Raw genomic sequence first — 21,815 nt, forward strand, 5'->3', positions numbered from 1 at the left:
CGATATAATTTTTCATTTCTAAATATTGCACATGTACGCGAGAATAGGCAGTAACTCGCTTCCCTTTGGTTATCGGGAGGATGCTTTAATACGAAGCTGAATCTTTTTAGAAAATACACGAACGAACGAGTAAACGAGCATGCAGATATAACTTCCTACACTAGATCAATAGAATTCTATCCTGTCTGTGTCCCTTTAGGAACACCAGCCAAGTATCCGTAAACTACCTTCGTTATTTTCAGTAATCCAAGCGTATTGCTATCACATTTCTCGAAAAGAATTATCGATTTCGTCATTACATGTGCGAAGCGTATCTGCGACGTAAGATTGTAAAAATCTCTATGGAAATCGAGCCTGTTATTCATCTATTTGTTAATCTGTGGAAAACATTCGTCTTTCCGAAAATATGTATCAAAGGTTGTCTTCGTAAATACAAAATTTAACAAATTTCGCCAAATATATAATATAGAAAGATCACGTATTACATTAAAAAAGAAGTTTTATTATTTTTCCTAAATATTAGTTGAACAATGTTATCGATGAAATCTTAATTCTGTACAAGACATTATAAATTCGTTTCGATACTGTATGCATTTGGAATGTACTACATATATACCCATAATTAGAATTTCCTGTGCGAATTGATACTACTGAATACCATTAGCAGAGAATCGAAAATCAATCCGAAATTTGTAACGGGATGGACATCACGGTATATAATTTCTGTTACATATTCGTATAACAGATGTGTTTTGGTGTGTTGCTTGAGGTTATAAAATAATTTATATGAGAGTTGGATGGTAGAGATTTTAGAGTTATTATGATACAAGAGTGTATTTGAAGTAGGTGTATCTCGTAGTTGGAATAGCAATCTCTGTTGGTTGGAATAACAATTTTTCGACCGAGAACTTGAATTTCCGATTTGTAGTAGATCAACGAAATATGAAATTACTATGATTTCTAAATTATGTTTAAAATATGGCTAATATTGTTTCGAAAATGATAATAAAAGATACACCGGTTAATAATACGATCTGATGAATAAATGTAAAAGTATGATGAATTAAGTAACAAATTTCTCTCAAGAAACGATAAATTGAGTTATTCAAATATTCCGATTGATTGTTGATTTGCAACACGATCCGTATGTTACTTAAGAAAGTTGATAAATCACAATATAATTAATTTACACTATTTATTTATGTTGAGATACTACAGATTCTTATATATATGTATACATATGTTTATGTTTTCTTTTTATTAATTATAACCAAGATATTAAGAAGAGGGAACAGATAATAGTTGATATTGCAATTAGCTTTTTTAAATTATATATTACTACACACTGTATATAGCAAAATATATGCTCCTAATGAAGCGCTGAGTTTTGTATGTTATCGATGTTCTTGCTGATTATGCGTGATCGACATGCATATGTGAGTATGTAGCGGCTCCACGTGTGCACTCTTGAAACTAAAATCGATATCACTGTATTAATGATAAAAGCTTCTCGATTTTAATTGCTTTAGTGGTGGAATTCGATCATTAGCTTACGGCAAAGTCAAAAACATCGGTTTTGACGTTTATTCTACTTCTGAACTAATGCCTTATCCGCATAGTGAATTGATGCAAATTGGTGCAAAACGCTTCGACAGATGGGTAAGAATAATTAAATCACAACGCTATTGAATCACAATTACTAACACATTTTCGCAGATTAATTAACTTTTGTCAATAACTCTTACCTGCTTTAATTAGAAATCAATAAATTCTTGAAATTATCTACAGCTATTTGCTGTTACCAATGCTGCGACTAATTGCTGTTAAAGACTTTATATCGAACTTTGTTTAACTTATATGAAGTCGATCAATGCTCGAATTTCCCACAATATGATGGCTGGTTTAATTTCGGTAACGAAACAAATGAAAATTTTCGTCTGAAACATTGGAAGTTAAAAACTGGCAACCTATACATAATCTATTCTCTGCGATATTACTAAAAGTTTCATTGTTCGAAGATATAACATGAAAATAGTATTATACATAAACTTGGTCGATCAAGATAAACATAATAATTTTATGCCTGAAGTTTAAAAACATATCGAATTCAAAAAGCGCGTTTAAAAGCCGTATTTAAATATTCTACTAAATTGACGTTAACATTAATGATGAGTTTTGAATATCAATTAGAATGTTCCATATAGATCATCAATTTTAAATGAATCTGTCTCATTTTGCACAACGCTTTTGCATATTGTAGATTGCGCGACTGATATTCCGCATAACAATAAATTTATTCGTATAATTGATTCGCAATGAGAAACAAGAGCATTTAATTTTCAATTTTGCTGCATTTCCCCCTAGTAATTTCAAAAAGAGGCCAAGAGAAATTTCGCTTGTTATCGTATTTTCTGCCCTTTAAAAATCGTTTCTCCATATGCTTACATATGGCGCGTGTGTGAATACGATATGCCGACCAACTTCGTTGGAGGCCTTAATTATTCGGATGGCTTCTTAATTTAACTGCATCAATTAGCATACTACTCCAACTGTGGTTTTGGCCAGGCTGAATCGTTCGTTCCTTCCTGCCTTGGTTTCAAGTTTGAAGCAACATTCTGCGAATCGCTATTCGCGTTACAACGACGGTGATTCTTTTACCATGTACTTACCATGTACTATTTTCTTGTATAAAGAATCACCATATTTCCTTGAAATTTATCAACATTAATAACTTTATTTATATATAATTGTATTCAGTACAATTTCTTTACCTTCCTTAGCAAATATAATATTTATCTCTTTGTTTAATGTTAATATTTTGCAAGGCGTACCGCGTAAGATAAAATCTGTGTAGCAATAAAGCATTAAATCGAACAATTTAGTATAACACCTTTTGTTATTAATCTGGTTCTCTATTCTTCTTCGAAATAATAAATATGATAGAGTGTAGCACGAAACAAAGATTATAGCGTAAGCATTTTCTAATATTTCTCTAATTATAAGATAGCCACTGTTCACTGTATTTCAATCGGAACTTGGACGATCACGTAAATATAGAGAAATAGACGTCGTACCGCGTGAGCCTGCATGCGTGCGGGCGCACGCAGACGAGCTCGTAGGTAAAATAAATTTCCGTGCGAGCGTAATTAAGCACTCGCTGCCGGGAATTACATTGGGATCGGCGAAAACAACTCTTCGAGCACGTCCACTCGAGCGCCGGTACCTCTCCGCATAATTAAGCCCTTAACATCCCTCTACTCTTGGCTGCCACTCAGCACGCGCGAAGGAATGCAGTTTCGTTTGGACGTTTCGTTTGGGCGTTTCATTGGTGAACATCGTAGACAAGGTGGACTCGTCCGTTCACGCGTATATTTTCTCTTTCTCTCTTTTCGAACCAACTTTTTCGTTCGACAGCCTGGCTCGATTTTTTGTACCCGAACCTGCCACTTCGTCTTTTTCTCCATAACCGCGAAAATGAGACGAGAAAAAATCGCTGCTGCGAGGAATTTCTGGCGAAGTAAAAAAAGAGCGTACCAGTTCGAGGATTGTGTGTCATTACAGCCAGAGATATTGTATCGCCGAAAAACGAGTAGAGCGAGTGTCCTTTTTCTTCGTTTGAAATCTGGTTCGGTAGCATCGAGCATAAAGGGGCCCACATTCCACACACGAACAACATACTAATATGGGAAGTTCGATGAAACGAAAATGAAAAGAATTTGTTGAAAAGTTTGTATTTCCGTATTATCCGCGAGTTTCCATCAGCAACCAATGTTGTCAATATCGACAATTATCGGCAAAATCATTGATCGTGTGCAGGCCCCTTAAAGAGAACATGGTGGTCTTGCTTCGTGTGTCCGATTCCATCCGAAGTACCGATGTCGAAAGTAGGAGCCAATTAACGGGAGTAAACGTTGAATTAATTCCAAGATAGGCTATTAGAATGTAATATACAAGTTCGTGTCGTAATTTGAGCAGTTGCGACGTAGCATTTCCTGTAGTTCGTGTAACAAAGATTTCAGTTCAGTTTCCTCGGACTTGGTGAAACCACCGCGTTTAATCAAGTCGCGCGACATGAAACTCTTTATCGTTGCGGAGATAACTATCGGAGAGCGCCACTACATAACGAGTGTACACTGTCACGGTCTCTAATCTGTGATTTCGACGAAACCTTATCGTACAATTATCGGCGGACGGAGAACGGCGAAACGGTCACACTGTAATCTGCGACATCTCGTGAGACGTTCAATCAGAAAGCCTCGTAGACAGCGGTAAATAGAGTTACTCGCGACAAAAACGAACAAAGAAATTGAAATCGAAAGAGCGACATTTTCAAACAGCCGGAAGACCGCGTCGTGGGTTCGACATTAGATACATTAGTTGCTGTGAGAAAAATTCGATCGGAAAATTGGTCGTACGATATGATATTGGACAAAAAAGAAATGCAAAGGATAATTAAGCAACGCAAAGAGAGACGAGATTAATTTTTTCTAAAAATACAATAATCCTATCGTATTCCTTCGTATTCCTCATATTTCAAGTTATATATATGCCAAAAATAATTCTTCACCTGTTCTTCTCGTATTATCTTCTCTGCTACTCAAATAACCCTTAAACGTTCGAAGAACACTCGTAAGCGAAGAAAGAAATCGAATTAGTCGATTGGCTCGTTGGAGTTGTAATTCGAACATCGATGCTTCAGTCGCTGAGAGCATTAAATTGTATCGATTTAAGCAATCCACGTCATAACGATTTATACCTTTCTAAAGAAATCAATATCCTGTAGCTTCTTAATTCGTATAAATCACGATCAAATCTAGATCAGTTTATTCGAAATTATTATTGCCTGTTACTATATGACTAAATCTCAAATAACGTAGCAAATAACGCGTTTCTATGCCTCTGTCAATTCCGGCCTATTCTATTTCTTTTAGACTGTTTAAATGATGAACCGGATTCAGTCTAAGACGGTAAATACTTCACGGTGGTCCACGCTAACGGAGAGACGCAGTTAATTCGGCCGACTCTGTAGCAGTGAGGTTGTGAAAACAATTTATCGACGTATCAGCCTTTCCAGAATGTTGAAAGTAACAGCGACAATAGTATCGGTCGCGTAAGTATTATTTATTGTATATCGTTTACAAAATATATAGCCTATTAGAGTATACAAAGTTAATATACAAGGAGAATACACATATAAAAAAATAAGAGTTAAAAAAAGTACAATGAGATACGGCATAATGACTCTTTGATAGTAGAAGAAGATTTAGAGAATATATATATCAATGTGGGAAAGTGGGTTATCAATGTTAATGACCATGCGATCTATGCCGGTACGGTAAGCAAACTCAGTGTTATGTTATGCGGTTTGACATAGAAAATTTCATGGTGCCGCACATTTCTCTACGGACTGAAACATTAATTTTCAAACTGTTGACCATTATACACTTTACGTACAAATAATAGGATGTCATGAAGCTTCCTTCTACTTTTCAGTGACACGAGGCTAAGATCAATAGCCGTGGCAGGTGATAAAAATGGAATCGTCACAATCTCTCGCAGTTAAACGTAAAAATTTATGTTAAACTCTCTTTGATATCGGAAGATAAAGAAAGCCACATTTTTTTTTTGCAAAAATGGGAATTAGAGAACTATTGGGAGGACTAGATTCGAGGACTAACGGAAATCGTATGTTTTACGAAAAGTTGTATTTACATTTACAAATTTTAGTAACGAAACATAAATATATATATATATATTTTTGAAGATAAAATTATTTTATACGATTCTATGTAAATCAGGACTCCTTAAATTTTGGATTCGTGAAAGAAAAAAGATATTTAGAAATTAAAGTCTTAATTCCAAGCTTTAAGAACCCTCGTAAAACCCTACTATGAGATTAAGATTATGTTAATTATTTTAAGCACTATTTTATGTATTTTGTTGGTCATAACTGGAACTGAAAATTTGAAGAAATTTACATCTGGTGGTTTACTTCGAAGAACTTGCGAAGTTGGTAAATACGAGCACACTAACTTTTGGATTTAACTTTGGATTAAGGTTTTAATACTTGATTTGTTCCGGGACAATAAGAAGTTGAAAAATAAAGTTAAGTAGGTACATAGAAATTAAAGTTAGTTCATCTCACTAGAGATTAAAAAGAAGTTTTACGTATGAAATTAAGAATTTATTATTAAAGGCAACTAAAAAAAAGCTTCTCGTCCGCATACGAAACCAAATAACAGAAATGTTTTCGAGGATATACACCATCGCTGTTCGAAGACTTGTACGGACTGAATTGGTTCCCGTTGCTTCTCTTCTACATTTTGCAAATTCACGTTCGCGGAAAGGAAAGATGGGGACACGACTATGGACACCGGGATTTGAACCTCCGGATCCCAAACATTCGTAACCAAAGGCGCTAACCACTGAGCTGCCGTGATCAACGCATTTATGGACTGTCGTACATACTTATACAAGAATCAAATTCCTGTAACTCAATTTAGCTACAACTAATATAAGAACGAATTCCTGTAATTAATATATGTCTACCACCATTGGTCTTTAGCAAGGTGTACTTTGAAATGACGTCTGCGAAAACAAATGAAATGAACTAGGATCTAAAATAGCGGCGTTTTTTAACTCGAACAACGACAAATCAGTTAGGAAATCTCGATTAAGCTTGGCTATTACGAGCGAGCTAGTTCCAGTCGACGATCAAACCAAAGAGAATTCGTCGCGATATGACGTAGGTATATAACGTTATCGATGACAAAGAGATATCAATCACGAAGATACACGCGGATTCCTGGATCCTCGGGAATCTCGCGAACAGGCGATGGATTGGATATTCAGGTGACCGCGTTCAAAGCTATCGATTACAATCAACGCACGGATCGATCTGGGAGCGAAATTCACACCGCGTGCGAAAACCAGTCCTCATACGATATCTTGATGATTATTGGCAAGAAAAAATTCCACGGATGGCAGCAACAGGGGCCGATGATTGCGGCTATTTTCCTTGCGGCGTGACGCGGTGTTTGGCCATGGAATACGAGAGGAGAAAACTGTATATGTGTGTGAGTTGGAGAGAGAAAAGAGAGAGAGAGGATGAGGCAATAACATACGAGAGAGGGAAACAAAAGTAACTTGGGAAAATTGAAACCAGAGAAAAGAGGGAATGATCATTTTAACGATTGTTATAATTTTTTGATAAAATAGCTGTTTCAAAGAACAAATTGTAATATAAAAAGTGATAAACAAATTTGTATTGAATAAAGAATGAACATCGCTATAACTTTTTTAAGCAACGCGATATACAGAGTGTTCGAAAAATTGTGTCAATATATTTTAATTAAGAAGAAGAACAACAGTATATGCTTGTGAGGTTAGATCCGAATTTTTTGAAGCAGAAGCACCTGTATAGAGGCGAAAAATACGATCATGAACTATGAAAATTAATATATACTTAAAGAGAAATATGCTCAGCCTATGATTCGCGTATTTAATTCAAGCTCGTTGAGAATCGACATTCTCTGCTTCGTGCGTTATTCTACGTGCACACGTATCAGATTTTTCCCGCGAGGAACTCACAGGACCGTCCGAAATGTTCAGTGAAACGTTTGGCCAGGTATTGGACGAGGTATATTTTTCCGGTGATCACGATTAGATCGGACGGATTGATATTTGTGAAAAATCGCGAAAGTTATTTTGCGACGTACTGCGCGCCGGTTGATTGATTAACTGTATTGTATTTCTTTGCCTCAGTTGTTTGTACAACGGGTACAATTTTCATTGAATTTGCATCGCACGAGTGTAAACAATACGTTGCACGGTTTTTTGAACGCTTCGATTTTTAGTTGTAACAATGGAAAATGCGTGTGGGATTTTGTTCTTCTATTGTGTAAGAAATATTTTGTTCTCCTTCTTCGATCGTTTGCGAATATATGTGATGATATATCTTGTCTTTCTTTAGACTCTCTAGAGTGTTGGCAATTCATTTTGGAAAAAAAATACGTAATTTACGATTTTAATCGCAGTGAAACTGGAAAAATAATATTAAATAGACAGAATGTCTCCTAATACAGAATTATTGAATAAAAATGATCGAAGAATAAAAGGAAAGACATGGGTACAACAGAGAATTTTTCACTGATTGATTCAAGATACATTTTGTTAAATAAAGCCTGTAGAGTGAAACGATTAGCTTGTACGAAAGTTAAGACAATAATAATATAATTAAAATTAGGAGCAAAGAATCTTGCTTGATTTGATTATTGCTTAGAAATTTAGTAATCAATTTAGTAAGTGTAATTTGTACCATTACTTATCGATAAGTAGCTCGAAAATATACGATAAAGTTATAAACTCGTCCATTAAGGTCCAAGTACACGCGTTGCAAAGTTACTTCACGTACAGCGTAATTACATGAAAAACATGCCACACAGAGAAATATATTGACAGGAATAAATATACGGTTGAGGCCAGAATCATTATCTAATACACACAACATGTTGCGAAATCATGATCGATCATGCGTCATTAGAAACTTCACACGAGATTCGACAAGTAGTTCAGTCCAACATTTGATGCTTTTGATAAATATTTATACTTTAAAAAATTAAATCAGAGAACTATACAAAGTTTAAAAATCGAAGAACAAAGGTAGGAACCATAATAAGAAAACTTTCGAAATGTTAGGTTATATAACTTTATCGTTTGTTATATAAAATAAAAATTATAACTTCCATACTAATTACGTGTTTTCAAACGTTTCCTTCTCACGCTATGCTAATTAAATTATCTAGAATATTTACTCAACCCTTTCTACGAACTATGTCTTTCAATACATTTCAACATCGATGTGATATTCGAAGCATTAAATCTTGTTTTAAATATAAATGAATAATGCAAAAATAACTTCAAGAACTATAACACATATTCTCGCTGAGATAACACAGTAAAATAAATTGATAGCAATTTTTCAAATAATTTAACAGGCACAGTGTTGCAATCCAAAATAGCGGTGTTTTAGCTCTTTCTTATAATACGTAACATCTATAAACAACACGTCATTAGAGACGCTAAAAATTGCGAAAAGAAAAGAATTTTTTCAGTTCTATACAATTTTCCAATTTGCTACAATCCTATAATTTCAAACCACTTTTCTCAAAAATTCACTTTCCTTAATTTCCTTTTTCAAGCTACCATTTTTCTAGCAAACTGATTATATATATACACGTATATCGATAAGAAAATAAATTTTGCCTATAGGTGTTCATAGGGTCGTAAGTGTTAAAATAGAAGTTTTTAGATCAAAATTCTTCTCTTTAATCATCAATGTATTATAGATTTTCTGATTACTAGGCGCTTCGTCCTTTCCGATCCCATACTTTTCCGTGTCTAATTATCTAGTCTCATCTCGACTGCTTCGATTTTTAACGATCACGCGGCGGATTCAAGAACTTCGCTATAATAATGATAAGGAAAAAGGAGCAAAATACACAAAGAAGGGGTGAAAGGCGGTTCTATCTGTCGTGCTATCGGTAGAAACGATTATCGAACGAAAATGTGTGTGCAGCGTCGGAGAGTTTGGTCAGGACAAAGAAGCAATCGGTGCGTCAAGCAACCGATTAGTTTGCCAGTCAGGTATGTATTTATATTGTTAGTCAGCTCGTAACTGTCTACCTGCGGAATCGTTTCACGCTAGCCGACCTGTCTGGTTGGTCTGACGCGTCTCATAATGCAGGACGGAACATCGATACGCTTCCTTACGACCTGTTCGATATGTTTCTTTTGGCCGAACGCGTAAAATCGGGACCTGACAAAATAACGCAGTGTTATAATCTCGCCCCACAGGTTTTTCAGGTCTTTTAATGGTCTTTTACCTCTTCAGCGCGGTAACGTGTTACTTTTGCTTTACAAAGAGGATAAAGTTGATTAAAATTGCGCCCTCACGCTTCATATTGAATTCATTTTGTAACCGGCACGAGAAATTTATTGCGAAATGAATATAAACGTGTTATAAAAGAAAGGTGTTCCAAAATTTTATATTCGAACGGAACAATGCGATAATTGACGTTAAAATAAAATAATTCTTGTCACCATAATGTAATTCTAAATATTCCGTAGTCACTGAATGTTTTATTCTAAATTGAATCGTGTGTTTCCGTAATACCTGATTAATACTACGCACGCCTGTGTACTATGTACTATGTATTAATGTTATGAACGAAACACGAACGTTGTCATCGATTTTGATGTTTATAGTAAAACCGACTGGACACTTTACTAACTTTCGCATAGATAATTTGAAAACAATTATGCATCTAACAACATTTTGATCGAGCACGAGCCTAAAAGTTGCAGTTTGTTGCAAGCTTGTCACAACAGCGTGACAATACATGCCGCTTTAATCGAACGGTCGTTAATTCAATATTTACATATATCCTGTATTTATGGTACGTACGTAGTTGCGTTAACGTGATTAAATGCCGAGGTCTCTTTAGCCTGTTACATCCTTCTGGTGAATGGGAACGGAATTTTATTACTGTGCTCGTAGAATGTGGTTACGCTGTTGTGTAACACGTAATTGCGGTAGTAGCGTAAAGCGTGTAAATTTAAGAGCCTATAATTATGTTAGTAACGATAACATGTGTCTATAAAGCGGTTCGAAATTGGAATCTTTGTATCCTAAGAAGGACATAACTATATTATAAACTGTAATTTACTAGATATAACGAATATTCTACGCATAATAATTTTAGAAAATGTTAGAAGCCAAATACCAACATAGTCTTAAGAAAGCAGAAAATATTTCGTTTATGTTTTGAATATCATATAATTAAAGTGATGGTATAAAATATGGGAATATGAAAAGCTATGATCATACATTTTATATATCTATATATATGTATCACTGACAATAACCTGTATTTACGTAGGAAATTATTTGTATCATTATTCCTTCTCTTAATGGAACAAGGCAACATAACCGAGATAATTGAACGTTACAGAAATTTATTTCTTCATAACGAATTCAATTGAAAATAAAATATTCATATAATACCATAGAAATTGAAAATAATTGATTTACATCTTCGAGACATGACATTAACGTCATCAATATCTTACTTTTAAGGATTCACATATATAATAATAATGTAAGAATAATTATAGGAACTGAATATCTTATTCTCAAAACCTACAGTCACGACTTGTAACGGTCTCCATATGTAACGGTATACGTAAAAAATGAGTAAACGTATCATTTGAATAATCAGCTATAGCGAAGATTAACGTTTGATTAGAAGATTTAACTGTAACCATAGAATAAAGGAAAAAAGGGATTAAATTAAATGGCGTGAGCCGGAAACTGGCTATAAACGTAACTGTTACAACACGACGATCAATGACGACTGCTACGACGCGTCCAAGTGGTTGCAGCTGTCACAACAACCAGACAATGAAAAAAAGTGTTCCTGTCTCTTTAATAAGCTCCATGTTACATGTGCTACGGCGCGACGTCGCTTCTACTATCTTTTTCAGATTTGTATCGCCGATTAAGATAAATGCAAACATGTGTTTCACCGTCAGAGAATATTAAAAGGGTATTAAATTTTGGTACGTACTTAAAACAATGGAAGATTTGGGAAATAAATGTATTAGATTGCGTATTTTCTCAGAAACTGTGAAAAAATTCTAATTGCCAATTATTTAGATATAAGTACACTCCTACTCCTAAAAGTCTTAGATCGCGTATTCTTAATCAACTTTCAGTATTTCGCGTAGATCATAAATTCGTAATTTCATTTAATATATTTTTCGTCGTATAAAGCATCAAGTTAAGCGATTTTTCAACCATTCATTGCCCCACTTTTGACGGAAATATAAGCAATAACTGTCTTCAGGTTTTCAAAAGAGGGTGTATATCTTAAAAAAATGTTAATGCTTAAAAGTCGCCCAAAATATCTTCCAACAGACATCATTTACTCTAGAAATTTTCAAATAATGTAAAGTATAAAACGATAAGTATAAAATATTCATCGTAACAAAGCTTATTGTTTAAATTTAGAAATGTTTATCGTATTATTTTTATTTAGAAGAAAATTACTTGTATTTAAGAGATCCATGCTAAAAAGAACCGTCTGAAATATTTTCCGAAATGTACACATTGCCTTGGAATTTCGTAAACGATGTAAAGTGCGAAACCATGTAAAATATTCACTTGCACGTTTCCATGTTTAAGAAGAAAGCTCGAAGTTAATCTTTACGTGAACTTTACAAGCGCGATAACGTATTCTTTCAACACACGTCTCACAAACTCTTCGCCAGGTACATTCATCGTCGTGCAACTTAACACTTATTTATACGATTTTTTACGTGGTGGCTATTCGCACTTCAAATGGAGCCAAATACGAAAGGTGGGCCGCGTGAGAAAGTCCCGTGGCGCGCTTTTGATTGTCTTTTTTCGTTTAAATAAACAGTACGTCTCTGGTCTACCTTTCGTCCATCCACCGGCTTCCTTTATTCCACGGTCCTTCTCTCGGACCAGCCACGGTGAATAATGGCTGCTCCAACCTTTAGTGAGAGGAAGCCTCACGCTGAGTGCACGACGACGACTTGCACGCGTTTTTTATTCTAAGGACGCCAACTGCAGCCAACTGCGATATTGTTTTTAAGAGCAGCTGAGAGTATTGCATTCGAATATAACGGGCAGTGGAGTACGCGTTCGCACCCATGGTGTTGCTTCCGTGATGTTCACGCGAAATTTAAATTGGTACGCGTTACGATGGTTAATTAAAGTTTAATTAAAAGTTCATTAGGCTCGATATGAAGTGCCAACTGTCGGCAAAATTTATCGGGCCATTCGGCAACGACTCAGTTTCGTAATGGCTTCGGAATTACTTGCGGTCATAACTGCAATTATTTCGATACAATATTCTCCGTTCATTAAAGCTTTCTAATTAAAACAAACCTAACGCACTAATGTCTATGGATGAAGAATAAGACATGCTCGAAGAAATTGGAACGATCATATTCGTCCCGTGTAGTTTTAGAAGAACGGTTCCACGGCTTCCTCTTTCGTTTCCTCCCTAATTCAACAGAAGTCTAAACTCGCTTCCTCCGACGGATAGACGTTCCAGCTTTCCATCTTGGCACGCCATATCAGGACTGCATTAGACTAATGATCATGATGCATTAATATTCCGGCTGCTTTTCTGTGATGCATCATTCAAGCATACTCCTTCAATCTATCTTGCTCCATTAATTACTTCGGCTTTTTGTGCCTGCGTATTCCAGTCGGCAGTTCCACTCTTTGGGAAAATAATTTCCTTCCTCACGTCATCGTCCCCAAGCGGCGACTGCTTTAATTGCCGCACACTCTAGGACTCGACGCTACGAAATCTACTTGCTCGTTTCCCCGGTGGACTCGAATGCTCCTCCCATTATACCCTAATGGCATAATAATCTGTATATCCCGCGATATGGTTTCCAATTTCAAGCGCTGATGCAGTCGGGGCGCAGCGTGTATAGTGTATACGTATAACAGCTGGCTTTCTGGGCCGCCGGTGAGTTACGATTGCCACCAAGTAATGGCTACGTGGATGTTTCGCTGGTTTGTGCAACTCTACTGCGTATTCCCCAAACCAGATTTTCTCCCGCCAAACCGGCCCGTTCAAGATCGTTTCTCAATCCAGCTGAGGAAAATGTAATTTTGTATTTTCCTTGAGAGGATTTTAAACGAACGCCACGGCTAATGGGACCTCCCATGGTCGCTCGATACCACCGATTCGATTGCTCGAAATGCGCTGCTGCCTGATTGAATTTAAGTATTCCATATATTTGCGCTTTCACGTTTGCTTCATTTGTCACGCGATTTGTATTGCGAACAAAATGCGAATAGTACATTTGGTTCCATCCAATTTACCTTTCTTTGTTTTTATTTCGTACGTTTTACGTTATTTAACATTAACGATGAATGTATCGATATAGTCTCTTTAAACATCATAACAGTCTTCTAATGACGTTATACGAAACTAGAGGGAATCATATTGTATTTTGATATATTTAAGACACCTGTATAAATAAACGCCATCCCTCTCAAAAGTCCCATTCGTTCGAGCAAAGTACCAGTTTTAAAATACACGTTTGCACGATTTTTCATTTCTCGACCAGAAGCTTTACTAACAAGGAATTCTTTGAATATTAGATACCCATCGAATCGCGAAGAAGTTTTATGACTCATTATGAAAAACACACTTCATCGGTAAAACAAGGAGTAGCCGAAATTTACGGATATGTCTTTCGATTTTACATGACATTTACGGGTATCGTATAGCGACACAAGGGGCCACTTATTTTTCGAAGGGTGCTTCGCTAATGAGACATCCAAACGGGAACCTGTGTTACGTGATCGTGAACACTTCTACGGCTCGTAAACGTCCGGCGGTTTTACGCGGCGAAGCGTGTCAGCGTCGCCGTCATGGTAAATTTGCAACAAATAGAAACTGTGCGGCCGTGAGTGTATGCATGCTTCACAACTAGAAGGTTTCTTCAATAATGCACGCTTGTCGTCGAACATATAGGGCCGTAGAGTAAGGTCCGACATGGTCGACATTGTTTTATCTTTCAACAACGTGTTCGTGATAATGCGCCTGCATGTAGATATTCGTGATAAAGGGTGTACTTGCAAATATTGTTCTTTTCGTGGACGTGTCAAAAATTCATCGCACGTCTCTTATTATACTTGGCGAGCTATATTACATTCGTTGATTTTTCGTCGCTCCGTAAAAATGCTAGCAATTGAAATTTTTCTCTGATATTTACAGCGCGGCAATTTGAAAACTCACCGATATAGAAAACGCTTTTTCCGCTTAATATCGACGCTGAGGATGCTTAAACAAGGAAGCCGCCGCCAGCTTTCGACTCTCGATTGTCACTCTAACTGGCACAAATTGACACTGGTACGGGAAATAATTAAACGCTCGTTTCGCTCGGCCCACGCTCTGTAGGGAAACAAGTTAAAATAAATCACCGAAATGTCGTTCGTTGTCGTGTGACTCGGCGCATCGACCCGCTGATCTGTGGACACGGTCCCGCAACTTCGAAACAACAATCGTTAATCGACCTTAAATTCGGATCGTAAATTATTTTTTATTCCATGAGCACTCGATGAAAATGAATCAAGCGTTTCATGGTTCTACGTGCTTGTATTATCCAATGGAGCTGTTAGTACTTCATGTAATAACATGTATTTACTTAATTAAATCGCGTGTATCATTGTGAATACGTTTTATGCCCTATTAAACACCATTTACAGAACATTAATTAATTTCTTTGAACACAAAAAAATGAAACGATCGGAATCGACACGGACCTGGAAATCGATCAATTTCAAAGTGCACGGTACTCTAATCTTTTTGTTTTATGAACTTTTCGTGATCGGTAAAACGACAATAGTCGTTAAAAATTCATGTAAAACTTTGGAATTGGAATTCGATGAGAAAGTTTACAGTCAAATTTTAGAAAGTCATTCTTCGAAATTATAACCTACGAATACTGGGTAGGAAATAAATTCTCAAAAAATTATTAATACGGTCGTTAAATGAATTTCAAAAAATAGGAAAATTACTTTCGCCAAGACTGTATATCTGATAATTACATCAAAATATTAATTTATATTCTGAAAAAGTTTTCTAAAAAATGCATCACCTAGGTATGTCACAAACTACTGAACGATAATACAAAAGCAGTGTGGTAATTAAATACGGTAATTAATCATATCGTAAATGAGCTGGACGCATCTTTGCACCTTTGCTTATCTCGTTAAGTTGTCAAAGAAATGTACAGCACGGTCACGTTTCTGAGGAAACTAATGTTGTGTGTCCAACACGTTAATCGTTGGTCTTTGTTAATGAATTATTACCCTACACTTCGCGTACAAGCCAAGTACCGGTACGACAGCCAGTCAGCCAGTCAGTCACTGCAGTTAATCGCGACGTTGACGAAGAACGAGTGGCTAAGTGCGACACGGGAATTTTTATGTTGCTCCTCGAGCAAGCGTTAACCTCGCCGACCGATTTCTATCATTGTACATGTCCGGCTGTACGGACGGAAGCAGGGAAACACGTGTATTCATATTACGAAAGCGATAACGCGCCTTTTATACGTAACAAACGAAAAAATTCCCACCTTTATCACGACCATTCTATTCACCTAACAAATGGAAGTGTTATTTACGCTCTTTTCCTTTTAATCGGTGATAGGCAAAAAGCAACTATTGTATCGTTTTGCATTTTACATCGATATTAAACGATATTTGATTACGAAAGGAAAGTGTAAGCTATTGTTGAATGATTTAAAGTAAAATAAAATATTGCGAGTGAAGTAAGAAGAAAACGAAGTATCTTGTAACGTAAGAGCGAATAAAATACAGCTGTAATTAAGTTACTTATATACCATGTTGTATCTATAATTCTTAATTCAAGTTGCGTTATAAACCTTAAATTTTAACAAATGGCTAATCTTATTGTTAGTTTACTCGATTGTTCGACATTTATTAAATTAATCTTATCTCATCTATTGTTCGAATCTATTGTTAGAAAGATAGCATAAAGTTATATAAAAAAGTTGTATAATTAAATAAATTTTATTTAAAAGTAAAACATACCGATATAATAATATATTCCTATTATTAATTTCTATCAAGATATAATGTAACATATATGTTCCTTTCATTTCCACGAATAAATTCTATTATGCAAAACCCTATTAATTTCACAATTCTATCTCATAAAGAAGTACGTGGTAAATGCGTTACTGTATCAAACGAGGAATTAATTACCACGAACATCGCAGAAAGTTTGTTCGCAGCACAGAAATCATCAGCTTGTCGATTAAATATTCAGGATCAGTTTCGACAAGTTTGAATTTTCTATTCGCTAGTGGCAAACCACCAAACTCGTGACAGGAGTACAGGTACACTCGCATACAGAGTACTTACGTTCCTAAGTGCGACAGATATTATCAGCCGCGAGAACGACTGTGTTTCTGGTCGTCGAAGGGACCCGCGAAAACGACGAGATTATTCAGTAAAAGTTCGCCGCCACTGTCTTATCATTCGTGTTCAAAACTTGTTCATGCTTTCCACTTACCGGAACGTGATGAGAAATCGGGATGGGAGGTCTTGGCTGTGTGTGTTCTCAGAGCTGGTTCCTGAGCTGGAGACGTTTCTTACACCGGTGACAACCCACCTGCCCTCTGTAGATCGCGCAACATCTGCGCTGGATTCACGTGTGTTCGCGATATGTTCGCGGTTATGACATCATTTATTTGAAGAACGGAATTTATACGGCACAAAAACTTCACATTGCAAGTTCCTGCAAGGAAACAGACACGATTTACTTAAGTAACTTTTTCGACGAATAACTCGATCAAACGAATCGAATCTCGTTATTATCGAGTATCGAGAAGAGAAACCGTAAAGGAACGGTAAAGAGACACGTACAGGATCGATAATATTATCGATATCCCCACCACTTAACACTAGTGGTACGTGGATTGCAAAATATATAAATTCTTGACAATATTTAGCCTCAGTTCTTTAATATCGATCACACACGATTGATAATATTGTCAATGTCATTAAACGTATATCGTTATTAAATATTGACGGTTATTATTGCCAGATATTCGGAATATTACTGATCGTGTGCAAACCCTTTAAGGAAATAATCGATTTTACACGATACAAAAAGTTTTTTGCATCGTCGGTTAAGTGATTGGTTTAAAGTGTATAAAAATATATTAAACGTGTGACGAATTGTCTATTATGTATCTGTTAACACTTGTTATAATGTATATATAGTAGTTAATATATTGTTTGCGATTTTAAATGAATAACAATATAAAATATAGCTACTTACGACTCGAAGTCGACTCCCCACGGTTTAGCAAGAACGACACTAGCGACCCTGGTGGAAGTTGTTATTACAATTCGGTTATATTTGGGCAGTAGAGTAAATGTGTTTTCGCGTTTCCGAAGGATTTATTTACCAACATTTGAACTTTCGATACATATTTGATTTCGGATGTTTATATTACATTTCGTGTTACGAGCGTGTTATATGTTATAAAAACAGTATTTTGACGTACATACACCGTCCAAAACAATTGAATAATCATTACTATGAACAGTTTTATTACACGAAAAAGGTTAACAGAAACGATGAACTCTTGTGGACTTCGATACATTATTCGTGCGTTGCTGCGATAAAGACTGGCAAAGACAATCATGGAGGCAAGGTATGTAAGAAACAAGTAAGTGACATAGTGAACGATTCGCTAATTATTTTAAGCAGTGCATTTACATGATTTACAACAAATAACTGACTTCCATATTATATGACATATAATTCAAATAACCTTATTTTAATGATAATTGTTAATTCATGAAATTTGAAATTGATTTCACTGCTTGGTTATGTTTAATGCAAATCATTTGTTTATGTATGCATGTTTTATTTATATTTTATCTTTTATATTATTTCGTATTTATTGCTTGTTAAAAATTACTGGTAATTTTATCGTAAAGTATTTTTATTTATCCTATTTACTTTTTACATTTAATTATATTTATCTACTTTTATACATCAGAAATTTAGATCTATATACAGATATGGAAGTACAAATTTAACCACTAAAGTTATTTGACAAGGAACAAGTTCTTAATCTGCCTTTTCAATCTTTATAGTCTTGAATTTTATTTATAATAGCATAAAATAATATTCTAGATATTATATAATCTTTTATTCACGTAACTTAAACAAGTTTAAAGTATGTTTTCGTTGATTATGTTTTTGATCATATCTGTTGTCCAGAATCCAATATGGAGGAACAATTTATGGAACGAAATAATAAAAATAATTCATGAATTCATTTTAGTGAGACGGTAAATGAAAGTACTTTTCCATTTTCGCGGAAGTGTAGTTTCTTTATTCCCTATTAACATCTATCTTAAAGCAAATTTAGAGGCGCTTAAAGTTACACAGTAACCCCCTCGATTTATCAGGATTATCGATATTTTAAGGATATAAAGACAGTTTTATGGTCGCCGATACTTGGCCATTATTTATGGATAATCGATTGTAACATCTGTACTTCATAGCAGTGGTGTGGCGTATATCAATATTTATTTTATCGAAACGTTCCGTCGAAATATTGCGCTTTTATGCCTTTACATCTTTATTAAACGATAATGTTGAGAATAATGGTTCTGAGGTTGAATTTCTCAGCAAAGTTCAAAGTAATATAAGTTGACTGGAAATATAAATAATATCTGAGATAAAATTAAATAATAAGTATACTAAGTAAGTAAAGTAAATAAATATGTATATTTTTATATTTACCATAACGAAGATAGAATATATGAAAATGAATGAAGCTGCAGGAAATTAATGCTTTAGTTTCAATCAATAAAATCAGAATACTATAACAAATCCAAACTTTTATGTATTGATATACTTTGTTAACCTATTTATCTTTTAAGCAGAAATGTTTGAAATTACAGTGTTAACAGTTAATAAAGACAAATAAATTTTAATTAAATCAGTTTTAATCTTTAAAAATGAAAACATAATTTATTCTTTTGCAGGAATGAAACGACACTGTGAAAGCACAAGATCCTTCGATAAAGAAATTCTTACATCCAGGAGATTGGTAATTCAAGTGACAAGTTAGCCCTTCTTCTTCGCGTAACAAGGTAAGGCAAGTTATTTTTTATGGTTTAGCACGTAGGCATAGCACCTACATAAAAGGTATATAAATTAATTTGAGGTATTATTTTTATACTATTTGTACTGGATTCTAATTTTATTTTGACCGTGGCTAAATTTTTAAAATTAAAGTATAATAAAACGGTACATGATACCTTTGAGAGCATACATAAAATTTAATCCTATCTGAGAAAGTTATAAACAGAAGTCTCTTATTGCAATATAGCTACATACATATAGACAAAATTGAAAAATCGTTAATTTTATTTTTGCTTGCTCGTATTCGTATTCTACTACGTTTATAAACTTCGTCCATAGTTTAAATACCAGAACGAACATGAAACTTCGTACTTCTATCTCACGATCGACCAAAATTACCGTTTTCGACCCTTTTAAACACTGGGTCGATTCTACTTACCGTGAATCGGGTTCACCTACCTTATTACATTCTGTGATAATCGATGGTGATGTTATTTCAGTAACGATAGGTACCTTAAAGCACGATAGTTTCATATAACCGCTCTGAACTTACAACTTATACGTCATTCTTTATCGATGCTACTTCTAAAATTGATCTGTTAAATTTCGGCATTTCTAATTTGCAATTTATAATGAGAATACTCAATGATGTACATCGGTTCATAAGTACTAGGAACTAATATAATTAACAAAAGTGTGTAAGGTACGAATTAAAAATTGTTAATACCAAGAGATTTTCTTCTGTAATCGAATAGTATTTATCGAAGATTTTAGTAATCTTCTAATGATTATTCAAATTAGCAACTTTTTGTAAGTACCTAAATATTGATACTTTACATATATTGATACACGTGACAAAAGTAATAAAATGGTGGTGGGAAATGTTTTGATTTTAATAAAAACACCACCAAACCATTGCATGGCGGTGCGCTGCAGAGTGAAAGATATCAGCAGCAAGTATCTTGGGCTTTTGTCCTTAACGGGGCTGCAGAGAGCACCAAAGAACCAGTGGTTTGCGTGCACGATGCGATAGGTTAATTAATTAGGTTCCCTTGGAAAGGCATAGCGGCAGCCGGTAGAAGGAATCGGGCGACGTGGATGACACGGGAGATAGGTTATGTATTCTAATCCAGCTAGGCAGACATACTCGCACATGCCCCGATGTAGCACGAGTTCGCATTTCAATGAGAGACCTTCTCATAAGATGTTAGATCGTCGTTCCCCTGTTTCGCTCTCTTTATCTTCCACCAAGTTTCCTCCTTCTCCCATTTGTCTGTTCAGAAGCTAAACCGATCCTATCCAAAGGATACGCCTAACTCCTCTTACGTGACGTCTATCTCCCTTCGGCAAAAGGTTGTAGTTCGCACCAGCAACCACTCGGAAACTGCTCATATAGAGCATGGAGTACGTATGAAACCGCCACTTTGAAACTGAACTGGTGGAGCTATTGGCGTTGCTGGCTCAAGATGGTTTGTTAGGGGGTTACTCGGTGTTACCGTCTTCCACGTACGGAAGTTAGTTCGACCGCAGTCTTTCCGTCAAGACTTTATGTCACACCGTCTAGCAAGACATTCAACATCTATCCTCGGTCTTTGCCGAAAAACGAATACGTGTGCGCGTACTTGGTCTCGTGTGCACACGGAATGACAAGTGGTCGGATCTCTAGACCTCCCTTGGAACACGGCTTTTCTATGGAACGCTTGAGAGATGCTTCGTAGATCTGGTTTTTGTTAACGATAACAGCCACTTCAGTCTGGCGCCTGGCAATGAACTTGTTTCTCGAGAATCGCAGCACGATCGTGATGTGTGTCGATTTATTCACCTCGAGTCGATATCTTGTACTTGTTGATATTTCTTGGCTCTCGAGCGTCCGACATCTTCGACGAACTGGAAGTGATACAATTAGCTGTGGAAGTTGTTTTGTGAAATTTTCTTTAAGAATTATGCGATAACGAATATGTTACGTCTATTGTTTGTAGGAATTCTCGTTTATTGCGAAAACAATGTTATATTTAGTTATAGAGTTGTATATTTAATTAATTGAATTAGATAATAGAACTGGAA

At 35.6% G+C, this 21,815-nt stretch overlaps 1 protein-coding gene across 1 annotated transcript in view; it reads right to left on the minus strand.

The window, feature by feature from the left end:
• The window catches only part of LOC126922200 (hemicentin-2-like), a 204,530-nt gene extending 186,499 nt beyond the window's left edge, over positions 1 to 18,031 (minus strand). Inside the window, exons 1-2 of the mRNA XM_050734565.1 lie at positions 17,925 to 18,031; positions 17,154 to 17,378 (exon numbers count right to left, since the gene is read on the minus strand). The gene's annotated coding sequence lies outside the window, so the exon portion shown is untranslated. The remainder of the gene's footprint in view (positions 1 to 17,153; positions 17,379 to 17,924) is intronic.
• Between the last annotated feature and the right edge of the window lie 3,784 nt (positions 18,032 to 21,815).

The sequence above is a fragment of the Bombus affinis genome, chromosome 11, assembly GCF_024516045.1.
Source record: "Bombus affinis isolate iyBomAffi1 chromosome 11, iyBomAffi1.2, whole genome shotgun sequence".
NCBI classification, from domain to species: domain Eukaryota; kingdom Metazoa; phylum Arthropoda; class Insecta; order Hymenoptera; family Apidae; genus Bombus; species Bombus affinis.